The 14,282-nt window shown below is 40.4% G+C and overlaps 1 protein-coding gene across 1 annotated transcript in view; it reads left to right on the top strand.

Moving 5' to 3' along the window:
* Window positions 1–1,834: 1,834 nt before the first annotated feature.
* PEA15 (proliferation and apoptosis adaptor protein 15) overlaps window positions 1,835–14,282 on the top strand; it is an 80,324-nt gene continuing 67,876 nt past the window's right edge. The window contains exon 1 of the mRNA XM_056544973.1: window positions 1,835–2,176. The gene's annotated coding sequence lies outside the window, so the exon portion shown is untranslated. The remainder of the gene's footprint in view (window positions 2,177–14,282) is intronic.

The raw sequence follows: 14,282 nt of genomic DNA, 5'->3' as shown, positions 1-14,282 counted from the left end.
TCCCCAGCAGCGGGACCCCGGCGATCTGACATCTTATCCCCTATCCTTTGGATAGGGGATAAGATGTCTAGGGGTGGAGTACCCCTGAAATGAAACGCTATGGCAGGAGACCCAGGAGGACCCCACTGCTGACATTTTGCCAAATTTAATTTTGCCAAAATGAACTTCAGTAACCAAAATCCTTCTGGGAAACATCTTGTGGACAGATGAGACCAATATAGAGCTTTTTGGTAAAGCAAATCATTCTACTGTTTACTGAAAACGGAATGAGGCCTACAAAGAAAAGAACACAGAACCTACAGTGACATATGGGGGAGGTCAGTGATGTTTGGGGTTGTTTTGCTGCCTCTGGCACTGGGGGCCTTGAATGTGTACAAGACATCATGAAATCTGAGGATTACCAATGGATTTTGGGTCGCACTGTACAGCCCAGTGTCGGAAAGCTGGGTTTGTGTCCGAGATCTTGGGTCTTCCAGCAGGACAATGACCCCAAACATACGTCAAAAAGCACCAGAAATGGATGACAACAAAGCGCTGGAGAGTTCTGAAGTGTCAGCAATGAGTCCAGATCTAAATCCCATTGATCACCTGTGGAGAGATCTTATAATTACTGTTGGGAAAAGGCGCCTTCCAATAAGAGACCTGGAGCAGTTTGTAAAGGAAGAGTGGTCCAACATTCCGGCTGAGAGGTGTAAGAAGCTTATTGATGGTTATAGGAAGAGTGGTCCAACATTCCGGCTGAGAGGTGTAAGAAGCTTATTGATGGTTATAGGAAGAGTGGTCCAACATTCCGGCTGAGAGGTGTAAGAAGCTTATTGATGGTTATAGGAAGAGTGGTCCAACATTCCGGCTGAGAGGTGTAAGAAGCTTATTGATGGTTATAGGAAGAGTGGTCCAACATTCCGGCTGAGAGGTGTAAGAAGCTTATTGATGGTTATAGGAAGAGTGGTCCAACATTCCGGCTGAGAGGTGTAAGAAGCTTATTGATGGTTATAGGAAGCCACTGATTTCAGTTATTTTTTCCAAAGGGTGTGCAACCAAATATTAAGTTAAGGGGCCAATAATTTTGTACAGCCCATTTTTGGAGTTTGGTGACATTATGTCCAATTAGCTTTTTTTCCTCTTTTTTGGTTTAGTTCTAATACACACAAAGGGAATAAAAATGTGTATAGCAAAACATGTGTTACTGCAATCCTTTCCTGGGAGAAATACTTCATTTTCTAGGAAAATTTCAGGGGTGCCAACATTTACGGCCATGACTGTAGGACAGGTCCAACCCAAGATGCAAAATGCCAACGTCTGTCCGGGCATGCTGGGAGTTGTCATTTTGCAACATCTGGAGGTCCGCGGTTTAAAGACCCCTGTTCTACACAATGAAGATTAGAGGCCATTAGACGTGACAGGTCCAACCCAAGGGCAGGTCCAACCCAAGTTCCTTGACCCACTGTGTCACTAATCTTCTACACCAGTGGTCTCCAAACTTGTGGACCTCCAGCCGTTGCAAAATGCCAATGGCTGCCGGGGCATTCTGGGAGTTGTCATTTTGCAACATCTGGAGGTCCACGGTTTGAAGACCACTGTTCTACACAATGAATACACATGTTATACATGTTACAATATGGTATAATACTAGACTCTTCATAATAACACAAAATACCAGCCTAAGCAGCAACATAAAATACCAGATATTAACCCAGCGTGAACCTTCTCTCCAGCAATTGAGTAGATCCTACCCCCCCCACCTAAAAGTGCATACTTCTCCTCGCTCACTGCCTGTATACAAATGGGTGTGTAGTCCATAATACGAATACATCTGTAGCTTTCTCTCTCTTTTTCCTTGCTCTCACACACAGATCCACACGCACAATGTGACATCACTCAGTACAAAGGGTGGAGTGAGTGAGACCACATTGAAATCAGTTCTGTCTGTAGGGGAAGGGAATTTCTTTGCAGACAACAGCGGCAGCAGCAGCAGCAGGAGGATCTATCAGCTCAGCCACATCCACCCCGGTTGGCATCAAATAGGGAGGAACACCCCAGTCTACCAGAAGAGGAGCACAGCTACCCCTTGTCTCGTAAAGTACAGAGAGGACTTGGTGCTGGTCTGGGGTTGGAGAAGTTACCATCAACCTGAGATACCCCAACACCACTTTATCGTCTTGACAACAAGGAGACGGTAGGGCTAATGGACTTTTTGTGGGTTGTTAGAAGAGGGTTTCGAGGAAGGGTTACTGTATGGAAACCAGGGAGAGGGATGGCGGCATGAAAGGGGTGTGTTGGGAGTGGCACAGGGACAGCTTTGGCACAGACCGGCTTTCGACTTCTCTGCTTCCCATCGTGAGAATCGTCCTATCTTGACATATAAACTACTGTTAGGCGACTTTTTGGTCATGTATTCAGAAGTGATGGAGTTAGGTCTCCTCGTGTGTGGATTCACTTAGTCAACTTTTGCCTTGGAGACGCCTCCGAGACGAAAGAGAAGACAAGCAATTGGAAATTTAGGGCTGGTCTACCATCCCGGGTGTGGATAATTCAAGAAGGAGATGAAAGGAACTCTTGAGAGATTTTGGGATGTGGGAAGTTCTTTGTAGGGTATCTGATAGACTTTGTTGATCGATGATGAAGGAATAGAGGTTGAGGTTCCTCATATCATCTGAGTCATTGCCGTTGCGTCTCATATAGATAATGTTTCTGATGGGTCTGATATATAGATGATGTCCTCGTTAAATATGATACGGATATATCCATGACTTTTCTATTGAGTCTGGTACCGATATATTGATAACGTTTCTATTGAGTCTGATACCGATATATTGATGTTTCTGTTGAGTCTGACACCGATATATCGATGACGTTTCTGTTGAGTCTGATACCAATGTATCGATGACGTTTCTGTTGAGTCTGATAACGATATATCGATGACGTTTCAGTTGAGTCTGATACCGATATATCGATGACGTTTCGGTTGAGCCTGATATTGATGACATTGAATCTGTTCGGGACTGATGCTTATTTATTACAATATGAAGGAGTTTGTGGTGCTAGTAGTTCGTTGCCATCTAATATGCTCCCACCTCTCTCCTCCCTGTCTCAATATTGGTCCTTGTAGTCTCCTGCTACATAGTTGAGTGTCCTGAGAATCAACGCTCAAGTCAGATTCGGAAGTTTGGGCGTGGGATAGGGGGAGAGACAGCACAGAGGAGGCTGACAAGCCCACTTCCTAGTGTCTGTATCAGGCGGAGAACATGCAATACAATGGACTCTCTGGTGTATTAACTCACGCTCGGTCTGATCTAGCAGAGTCACGCTCGTACACAAGAGGCTGATCATTCCATGCAACGTCAAGTACATTACCCGGCAACGCAATGAATGTAAAATGCGTTACTCATAAATATTAGACAGGGTAATGGCACGCAGCAGGCATGATCCAGCTGTAAAATATGCACAAAATACAAGACATTTAAAGGGGTAAGCTGCCTTGATATCCTGCCAAACAGTGGAATAAGTCCAGTAGGTATCCATAGACCAGTGTGTTTCAGGGTCTAAACATTTACCACCAGATGGTGACTCTCAAGTGGCTTTAGGGCTACAAGCCTCAGTATGATTTGACATCATTTGACCCCCTTTAGGGACTACAGATCCCAACATACACTATGTTCATGCAGGATATATGTAGGGCAGACATGGAGAGGACATGCGTAACGGCGTGATGGTCTACATAGTGTCATTCAATAGGAAGCTATGGAGGGAAACACATGAGGGCTGACATGTGACAATAAGTGGGGCATTCATTTAGGAAGCTGAGCATTAACTAGTTCTGTCACTGGGGAATTTGCTATTTCCTGTTTGCTTGCCTGACAACACCAACGATGAGGGCGTCCATGGGGGCCACAGGCACGAGGCAGTAGTTGGCAGGAGAGTAATGTTAATGTCTGACAACCACTGTCCATCTCATGACTATGAATGACATATGGCACAACGGTACTACAATATGGGTACAGGTTGTCACTGTGCCACCATCACATCTAGGGTCGCCCCCCCCCCCGGACGGTATTTTACCGACCCTGCCAGTATTTTATATAAAAAATACCGGCAATGCAATGGCCGGTATTTATCCAACCAATCCTGCAACTTCCGGAATGTTGCACCATAGACTATTCCAGTGTTTCCCAACCAAAATGATTCCAGCTGTTGCAAAACTACAACTCCCAGCATGCCCGGACAGCCGTTGGCTGTCCGGGCATGCTGGGAGTTGTAGTTTTGCAACAGCTGGAGCCACCCCTGGTTGGGAAACACTGACCTATACTATATACTACTATATAGTCCAACATGCTGGGAGTTGTAGTTTTGTAACAGCTGGAGGCACCCTGGTTGGTAAACACTGACCTATACTATATACTACTATATAGTCCAACATGCTGGGAGTTGAAGTTTTGCAACAGCTGGAGGCACCCCTGGTTGGGAAACACTGACCTATACTATATACTACTATATAGTCCAACATGCTGGGAGTTGAAGTTTTGCAACAGCTGGAGACTCTCCTGGTTGGGAAACACTGACCTATACTATATACTACTATATTGTCCAACATGCTGGGAGTTGTAGTTTTGCAACAGCTGTAGGCACCCCTGGTTGTGAAACATTTAATTATACTATATACTACTATATAGTCAAACATGCTGGGAGTTGTAGTTTTGCAACAGCTGGAGGCACCCCTGGTTGGTAAACACTGACCTATACTAAATACTACTATATAGTCAAACATGCTGGGAGTTGTAGTTTTCGTTTGGGGCAGCTTCTGAGCCAAAGGCTGTATCAGGGCATGCTGGGAGTTGTAGTAACTAACTGTAACTCCCGAATTTTATTTAAAAAAAAGCGATCAAAAAGTCACATCAAAACAAAAATGATCCTGTTAAAAACTACAGATCAGGGCACAAAAAATGAGCCTCATACAGGCCCCGTATAAGGAGAAATAAAAAAGTTATAGGGGTCAGAATAGGACAAAATATTCGCCACAAATGTGTATCCTGTGATGTCACGCATATATAATTAATTATGCAAATTAGCATGGCCGCTATGTTTTATGAAAGAAAGGTGGCGACCCTAATCACATGCCTACTGGGATGAGAAAAAGTTGCCATGTGGACCCAATGCAACTGAATTTGACAATTGACATTAACCTTTGGCTGCAATGTGTCATGGGCCAAGTGTTACTACAAACCATGATAACAGACAATGTGCTCCATGAAAAGTGCGAGACTGTGTGCCAGCCATAGTGCCTCTGCTAACAGTGCCTAAGTGACCCATAATCGATACCAGTCAGAATGCCCTACAAACAGTGCTAGGACAGCGCCTCCTTTATGTGCTATGTTAAACAGTCAGAGTTCCCCATAAGCAGTGCCAGCAGTGCCATTAATAAACAGTGCCCCAGAAACAGTGCCAGACAGAGTGCCCCATAAACAGTGCCAGACAGAGTGTCCCATAAACAGTGCCAGACAGAGTGCCCCATAAACAGTTCCAGACAGAGTGCCTCATAAACAGTGCCAGAGTGCCTCATAAACAGTGCCAGAGTGCCCCAGAAACAGTGCCAGAGTGCCCCAGAAACAGTGCCAGAGTGCCCCAGAAACAGTGCCAGACAGAGTGCCCCATAAACAGTGCCAGACAGAGTGCCCCATAAACAGTTCCAGACAGAGTGCCTCATAAACAGTGCCAGAGTGCCTCATAAACAGTGCCAGAGTGCCCCAGAAACAGTGCCAGAGTGCCCCAGAAACAGTGCCAGAGTGCCCCAGAAACAGTGCCAGAGTGCCCCAGAAACAGTGCCAGACAGAGTGCCCCATAAACAGTGCCAGACAGAGTGCCTCATAAACAGCGTCAGAGTGCCCCAGAAACAGCGCCAGAGTGCCCCAGAAACAGTGCCAGACAGAGTGCCCCAGAAACAGCGCCAGAGTGCCCCAGAAACAGTGCCAGACAGAGTGCCCCAGAAACAGTGCCAGAGTGCCCCAGAAACAGTGCCAGACAGAGTGCCCCAGAAACAGTGCCAGACAGGGTGCTCAGGAAAGTGACAAATAGAGAGCCTCAATTAATGGTGTCTCATAAACAATGCCAGAGTGTCCCATTAACAGTGCCTCTGCTTATAAAATGCTATTATAATTCCTCATAACCAGTGCCAGCCGGTGTGTTTATTTCCTGTGCCTAAGCCCCATAAACAGTGTCAGTACAGTCTCTTAGATACTGAAGATGTTGCCTGACTTTTCATGAGAGTGGTAACTTATGATGGTTTTAGAGGCCTCTCATACAGCTCTCTCGTTCCAACTAGAAGTCTTAGAACATGACTGGGAATGTGTACCAACCCAGAAATCTCTCCAGAAAGAAAGAATACCAACCTGTAGACAGATGTTTAAAGGGGTACTCCAGTGGAAAACTTTTATTTATTTATTTTTTTTAAATCAACTGGTGCCAGAAAGTTAAACAGCTTTGTAAATTACTTCTATTAAAAAATCTTAATCCTTCCAGTACTTATTAGCTGCTGAATACTACAGAGATTTCCTCTGTAGTATTCAGCAGCTAATAAGTACTGGAAGGATTAAGATTTTTTAATAGAAGTCTTTTTGGAACACAGAGATCTCTGCTGACATCACGAGAACAGTGCTCTCTGCTGACATGTCTTTTGTGTCAAAGAATTATAGCAGTGTCTTTTGTGTCACAGAATTATAGCAGTGTCTTTTGTGTCACAGAATTATAGCAGTGTCTTTTGTGTCACAGAATTATAGTAGTGTCTTTTGTGTCACAGAATTATAGTAGTGTCTTTTGTGTCACAGAATTATAGTAGTGTCTTTTGTGGTACAAAATTATAGCAGTGTCTTTTGTGGTACAAAATTATAGTAGTGTCTTTTGTGGTACAGAATTATAGCAGTGTCTTTTGTGTCACAGAATTATAGTAGTGTCTTTTGTGTCACAGAATTATAGTAGTGTCTTTTGTGGTACAAAATTATAGCAGTGTCTTTTGTGGTACAGAATTATAGTAGTGTCTTTTGTGTCACAGAATTATAGTAGTGTCTTTTGTGTCACAGAATTATAGTAGTGTCTTTTGTGTCACAGAATTATAGTAGTGTCTTTTGTGGTACAGAATTATAGTAGTGTCTTTTGTGGTACAGAATTATAGTAGTGTCTTTTGTGTCACAGAATTATAGTAGTGTCTTTTGTGTCACAGAATTATAGTAGTGTCTTTTGTGTCACAGAATTATAGTAGTGTCTTTTGTGTCACAGAATTATAGTAGTGTCTTTTGTGTCACAGAATTATAGTAGTGTCTTTTGTGTCACAGAATTATAGTAGTGTCTTTTGTGGTACAGAATTATAGCAGTGTCTTTTGTGGTACAGAATTATAGCAGTGTCTTTTGTGGTACAAAATTATAGTAGTGTCTTTTGTGTCACAGAATTATAGTAGTGTCTTTTGTGGTACAAAATTATAGCAGTGTCTTTTGTGGTACAGAATTATAGCAGTGTCTTTTGTGTCACAGAATTATAGTAGTGTCTTTTGTGTCACAGAATTATAGTAGTGTCTTTTGTGTCACAGAATTATAGTAGTGTCTTTTGTGGTACAGAATTATAGTAGTGTCTTTTGTGGTACAGAATTATAGTAGTGTCTTTTGTGTCACAGAATTATAGTAGTGTCTTTTGTGTCACAGAATTATAGTAGTGTCTTTTGTGTCACAGAATTATAGTGTCTTTTGTGTCACAGAATTATAGCAGTGTCTTTTGTGTCACAGAATTATAGTAGTGTCTTTTGTGTCACAGAATTATAGTAGTGTCTTTTGTGGTACAGAATTATAGTAGTGTCTTTTGTGTCACAGAATTATAGTAGTGTCTTTTGTGTCACAGAATTATAGCAGTGTCTTTTGTGTCACAGAATTACAGAAGTGTCTTTTGTGTCACAGAATTACAGTAGTGTCTTTTGTGTCACAGAATTATAGTGTCTTTTGTGTCACAGAATTATAGCAGTGTCTTTTGTGTCACAGAATTATAGTAGTGTCTTTTGTGTCACAGAATTATAGTAGTGTCTTTTGTGGTACAGAATTATAGTAGTGTCTTTTGTGTCACAGAATTATAGTAGTGTCTTTTGTGTCACAGAATTATAGTAGTGTCTTTTGTGTCACAGAATTATAGTAGTGTCTTTTGTGTCACAGAATTATAGTAGTGTCTTTTGTGGTACAGAATTATAGTAGTGTCTTTTGTGTCACAGAATTATAGTAGTGTCTTTTGTGGTACAAAATTATAGCAGTGTCTTTTGTGGTACAAAATTATAGCAGTGTCTTTTGTGGTACAGAATTATAGCAGTGTCTTTTGTGTCACAGAATTATAGTAGTGTCTTTTGTGTCACAGAATTATAGCAGTGTCTTTTGTGGTACAGAATTATAGCAGTGTCTTTTGTGTCACAGAATTATAGTAGTGTCTTTTGTGGTACAGAATTATAGTAGTGTCTTTTGTGTCACAGAATTATAGCAGTGTCTTTTGTGTCACAGAATTATAGTAGTGTCTTTTGTGGTACAGAATTATAGTAGTGTCTTTTGTGTCACAGAATTATAGCAGTGTCTTTTGTTTCACAGAATTATAGCAGTGTCTTTTGTGTCACAGAATTATAGTAGTGTCTTTTGTGTCACAGAATTATAGCAGTGTCTTTTGTGGTACAGAATTATAGCAGTGTCTTTTGTGTCACAGAATTATAGCAGTGTCTTTTGTGTCACAGAATTATAGTAGTGTCTTTTGTGTCACAGAATTATAGCAGTGTCTTTTGTGGTACAGAATTATAGCAGTGTCTTTTGTTTCACAGAATTATAGCAGTGTCTTTTGTGTCACAGAATTATAGCAGTGTCTTTTGTGTCACAGAATTATAGTAGTGTCTTGTGTCACAGAATTATAGCAGTGTCTTTTGTGTCACAGAATTATAGCAGTGTCTTTTGTGTCACAGAATTATAGCAGTGTCTTTTGTGTCACAGAATTATAGCAGTGTCTTTTGTGTCACAGAATTATAGCAGTGTCTTTTGTGTCACAGAATTATAGCAGTGTCTTTTGTGTCACAGAATTATAGTAGTGTCTTTTGTGTCACAGAATTATAGTAGTGTCTTTTGTGGTACAGAATTATAGTAGTGTCTTGTGTCACAGAATTATAGCAGTGTCTTTTGTGTCACAGAATTATAGTAGTGTCTTTTGTGTCACAGAATTATAGTAGTGTCTTTTGTGTCACAGAATTATAGCAGTGTCTTTTGTGTCACAGAATTATAGCAGTGTCTTTTGTGTCACAGAATTATAGCAGTGTCTTTTGTGTCACAGAATTATAGTAGTGTCTTTTCAGAATTATAGCAGTGTCTTTTGTGTCACAGAATTATAGTAGTGTCTTGTGTCACAGAATTATAGTAGTGTCTTGTGTCACAGAATTATAGTAGTGTCTTTTGTGTCACAGAATTATAGCAGTGTCTTTTGTGTCACAGAATTATAGCAGTGTCTTTTGTGTCACAGAATTATAGCAGTGTCTTTTGTGTCACAGAATTATAGCAGTGTCTTTTGTGTCACAGAATTATAGCAGTGTCTTTTGTGTCACAGAATTATAGCAGTGTCTTTTGTGTCACAGAATTATAGCAGTGTCTTTTGTGTCACAGAATTATAGCAGTGTCTTTTGTGTCACAGAATTATAGTAGTGTCTTTTGTGTCACAGAATTATAGTAGTGTCTTTTCAGAATTATAGCAGTCTTTTGTGTCACAGAATTATAGTAGTGTCTTGTGTCACAGAATTATAGTAGTGTCTTTTGTGTCACAGAATTATAGTAGTGTCTTTTCAGAATTATAGCAGTGTCTTTTGTGTCACAGAATTATAGTAGTGTCTTGTGTCACAGAATTATAGTAGTGTCTTGTGTCACAGAATTATAGTAGTATCTTTTGTGTCACAGAATTATAGCAGTGTCTTTTGTGTCACAGAATTATAGCAGTGTCTTTTGTGTCACAGAATTATAGCAGTGTCTTTTGTGTCACAGAATTATAGCAGTGTCTTTTGTGTCACAGAATTATAGCAGTGTCTTTTGTGTCACAGAATTATAGTAGTGTCTTTTGTGTCACAGAATTATAGCAGTGTCTTTTGTGGTACAGAATTATAGCAGTGTCTTTTGTGTCACAGAATTATAGCAGTGTCTTTTGTGTCACAGAATTATAGTAGTGTCTTTTGTGTCACAGAATTATAGCAGTGTCTTTTGTGGTACAGAATTATAGCAGTGTCTTTTGTGTCACAGAATTATAGCAGTGTCTTTTGTGTCACAGAATTATAGCAGTGTCTTTTGTGTCACAGAATTATAGCAGTATCTTTTGTGTCACAGAATTATAGTAGTGTCTTTTGTGGTACAGAATTATAGCAGTGTCTTTTGTTTCACAGAATTATAGCAGTGTCTTTTGTGTCACAGAATTATAGCAGTGTCTTTTGTGTCACAGAATTATAGTAGTGTCTTGTGTCACAGAATTATAGCAGTGTCTTTTGTGTCACAGAATTATAGCAGTGTCTTTTGTGTCACAGAATTATAGCAGTGTCTTTTGTGTCACAGAATTATAGCAGTGTCTTTTGTGTCACAGAATTATAGCAGTGTCTTTTGTGTCACAGAATTATAGCAGTGTCTTTTGTGTCACAGAATTATAGTAGTGTCTTTTGTGTCACAGAATTATAGTAGTGTCTTTTGTGGTACAGAATTATAGTAGTGTCTTGTGTCACAGAATTATAGCAGTGTCTTTTGTGTCACAGAATTATAGTAGTGTCTTTTGTGTCACAGAATTATAGTAGTGTCTTTTGTGTCACAGAATTATAGCAGTGTCTTTTGTGTCACAGAATTATAGCAGTGTCTTTTGTGTCACAGAATTATAGCAGTGTCTTTTGTGTCACAGAATTATAGTAGTGTCTTTTCAGAATTATAGCAGTGTCTTTTGTGTCACAGAATTATAGTAGTGTCTTGTGTCACAGAATTATAGTAGTGTCTTGTGTCACAGAATTATAGTAGTGTCTTTTGTGTCACAGAATTATAGCAGTGTCTTTTGTGTCACAGAATTATAGCAGTGTCTTTTGTGTCACAGAATTATAGCAGTGTCTTTTGTGTCACAGAATTATAGCAGTGTCTTTTGTGTCACAGAATTATAGCAGTGTCTTTTGTGTCACAGAATTATAGCAGTGTCTTTTGTGTCACAGAATTATAGCAGTGTCTTTTGTGTCACAGAATTATAGTAGTGTCTTTTGTGTCACAGAATTATAGCAGTGTCTTTTGTGGTACAGAATTATAGCAGTGTCTTTTGTGTCACAGAATTATAGCAGTGTCTTTTGTGTCACAGAATTATAGCAGTGTCTTTTGTGTCACAGAATTATAGCAGTATCTTTTGTGTCACAGAATTATAGTAGTGTCTTTTGTGGTACAGAATTATAGCAGTGTCTTTTGTTTCACAGAATTATAGCAGTGTCTTTTGTGTCACAGAATTATAGCAGTGTCTTTTGTGTCACAGAATTATAGTACTGTCTTGTGTCACAGAATTATAGCAGTGTCTTTTGTGTCACAGAATTATAGCAGTGTCTTTTGTGTCACAGAATTATAGCAGTGTCTTTTGTGTCACAGAATTATAGCAGTGTCTTTTGTGTCACAGAATTATAGCAGTGTCTTTTGTGTCACAGAATTATAGCAGTGTCTTTTGTGTCACAGAATTATAGTAGTGTCTTTTGTGTCACAGAATTATAGTAGTGTCTTTTGTGGTACAGAATTATAGTAGTGTCTTGTGTCACAGAATTATAGCAGTGTCTTTTGTGTCACAGAATTATAGTAGTGTCTTTTGTGTCACAGAATTATAGCAGTGTCTTTTGTGTCACAGAATTATAGCAGTGTCTTTTGTGTCACAGAATTATAGCAGTGTCTTTTGTGTCACAGAATTATAGCAGTGTCTTTTGTGTCACAGAATTATAGTAGTGTCTTTTGTGTCACAGAATTATAGCAGTGTCTTTTGTGGTACAGAATTATAGCAGTGTCTTTTGTGTCACAGAATTATAGCAGTGTCTTTTGTGTCACAGAATTATAGTAGTGTCTTTTGTGTCACAGAATTATAGTAGTGTCTTTTGTGGTACAGAATTATAGTAGTGTCTTTTGTGGTACAGAATTATAGTAGTGTCTTTTGTGTCACAGAATTATAGCAGTGTCTTTTGTGTCACAGAATTATAGTAGTGTCTTTTGTGTCACAGAATTATAGCAGTGTCTTTTGTGGTACAGAATTATAGCAGTGTCTTTTGTGTCACAGAATTATAGCAGTGTCTTTTGTGTCACAGAATTATAGCAGTGTCTTTTGTGTCACAGAATTATAGCAGTATCTTTTGTGTCACAGAATTATAGTAGTGTCTTTTGTGGTACAGAATTATAGCAGTGTCTTTTGTTTCACAGAATTATAGCAGTGTCTTTTGTGTCACAGAATTATAGCAGTGTCTTTTGTGTCACAGAATTATAGTAGTGTCTTGTGTCACAGAATTATAGCAGTGTCTTTTGTGTCACAGAATTATAGCAGTATCTTTTGTGTCACAGAATTATAGTAGTGTCTTTTGTGTCACAGAATTATAGTAGTGTCTTTTGTGTCACAGAATTATAGCAGTGTCTTTTGTGTCACAGAATTATAGTAGTGTCTTTTGTGTCACAGAATTATAGTAGTGTCTTTTGTGGTACAGAATTATAGTAGTGTCTTGTGTCACAGAATTATAGCAGTGTCTTTTGTGTCACAGAATTATAGCAGTGTCTTTTGTGTCACAGAATTATAGTAGTGTCTTTTGTGGTACAGAATTATAGCAGTGTCTTTTGTGTCACAGAATTATAGTAGTGTCTTTTGTGTCACAGAATTATAGTAGTGTCTTTTGTGTCACAGAATACATTACATAATTTTGTGTCACAGATTAAACAACATCATTTTGTATAACTGAATAACTGTGGTGTTTTCCGTATCACAAATTTTTGCAGTTTATTCTGTGCCACGAAATGAAGTGTGCGCATTTTCTGCTACAGAGGATTTTGTAAAACAAAATAATATTCTGGGCCACCAAATCCCTACTAAGTCCCAGCCCCGCCCCCGCTCATTAGAGAATAATACCGTCTACAGAAGGAGTTTATAATGAAAAGATCCGACTCCCTCTTGGGCCGCACTCCGCATCCTGCTGGATTAATAGCGCACTACGAGGAGATTTCCGTACATTAGTGACATTAATGGGAATTTCTATCTTAATTTATTTCCCAGATTGGTGTCACGTGTTCTCGCTCTCCTTTGGGGACCCTAAAATTCTCATGCGTTGAGACAGACGCGGCCTGTGTCCCTGATGCAGCTGCAGCCGGTGCTGACAGAGTTAAAGGAGGCATTGAGAGTGAATGAATTAAAGGCATCCAGGCGGCTTCCTCCAGTAACATTAGCAGGCCAGCCATGTAGATAACGCTGGTATTACACAGCCGGCAGGAAGTCAGACCGATTGTCACAGTGCGAGGAAGAAGAATTTAGGATTTAAGCACAGGAAGAAACAAGTTAGGGAGGAAAGGAGGGGGGGGGGGGTCCAGTTGGCTATGACCTATTTTGATGGTACTGTACCTTTAAGAAAGTGGTTAATTAATTACACAGCTGAAGAGAAACTTCTGACCTATTTTTGAGGTGTATCGCAGGCGAATTCTGTCATTCCATACAGAATCACCACATTATACCGAAACTATCACCCGTGTGCCGTCATCAGCACCTCTAAAAATACCGAACTGGGGCGGCAATCTCTCAGAATTTTTTGTTATGGCCGGTTGAACATGTTTCCGTTGGTTTTACATGTTGCTTCCCAGCCTGTCCGCGTTTCGATCTTCAGACCCACAGTCAGACCTAGACTTGCGGCCGCAAGGGTGCATGAACACCACATTTCCAGGCTACGGCTGGGAAAACCATGCGCTCCCGTACCCCAGCCGGACCAGCGCTTAAATCCATTGACTTTAGTGAGCCGACCAGAGTCACCGTTTGACTCCGGTCGGCTAATTTCTGCCCCGTATCCGGTTATGTGACCGGACCTAAAATCCGGGTCAAAAATAAGCCGAGCGGAGTCATACGGTGACTACAGTCAGCTCATTTAAGTAAATGGATTTCAGCGCTGGTCCGGCTGGGGTACGGGAGGGCATGGTTTACCCCTTCCACAGCCAGATCCGGCAGCCGTAGCCTGAAAACGTGGTGTGCATGCACCCTAATATGGTGACATACAATGCAGCTGTATTAG

Source organism: Hyla sarda, chromosome 11 (genome assembly GCF_029499605.1).
Source record: "Hyla sarda isolate aHylSar1 chromosome 11, aHylSar1.hap1, whole genome shotgun sequence".
Taxonomy (NCBI): Eukaryota; Metazoa; Chordata; class Amphibia; order Anura; family Hylidae; genus Hyla; species Hyla sarda.
The sequence above is the reverse complement of the archived record's forward strand: the minus strand, read 5'-3'. Positions and strand labels throughout refer to the sequence as shown.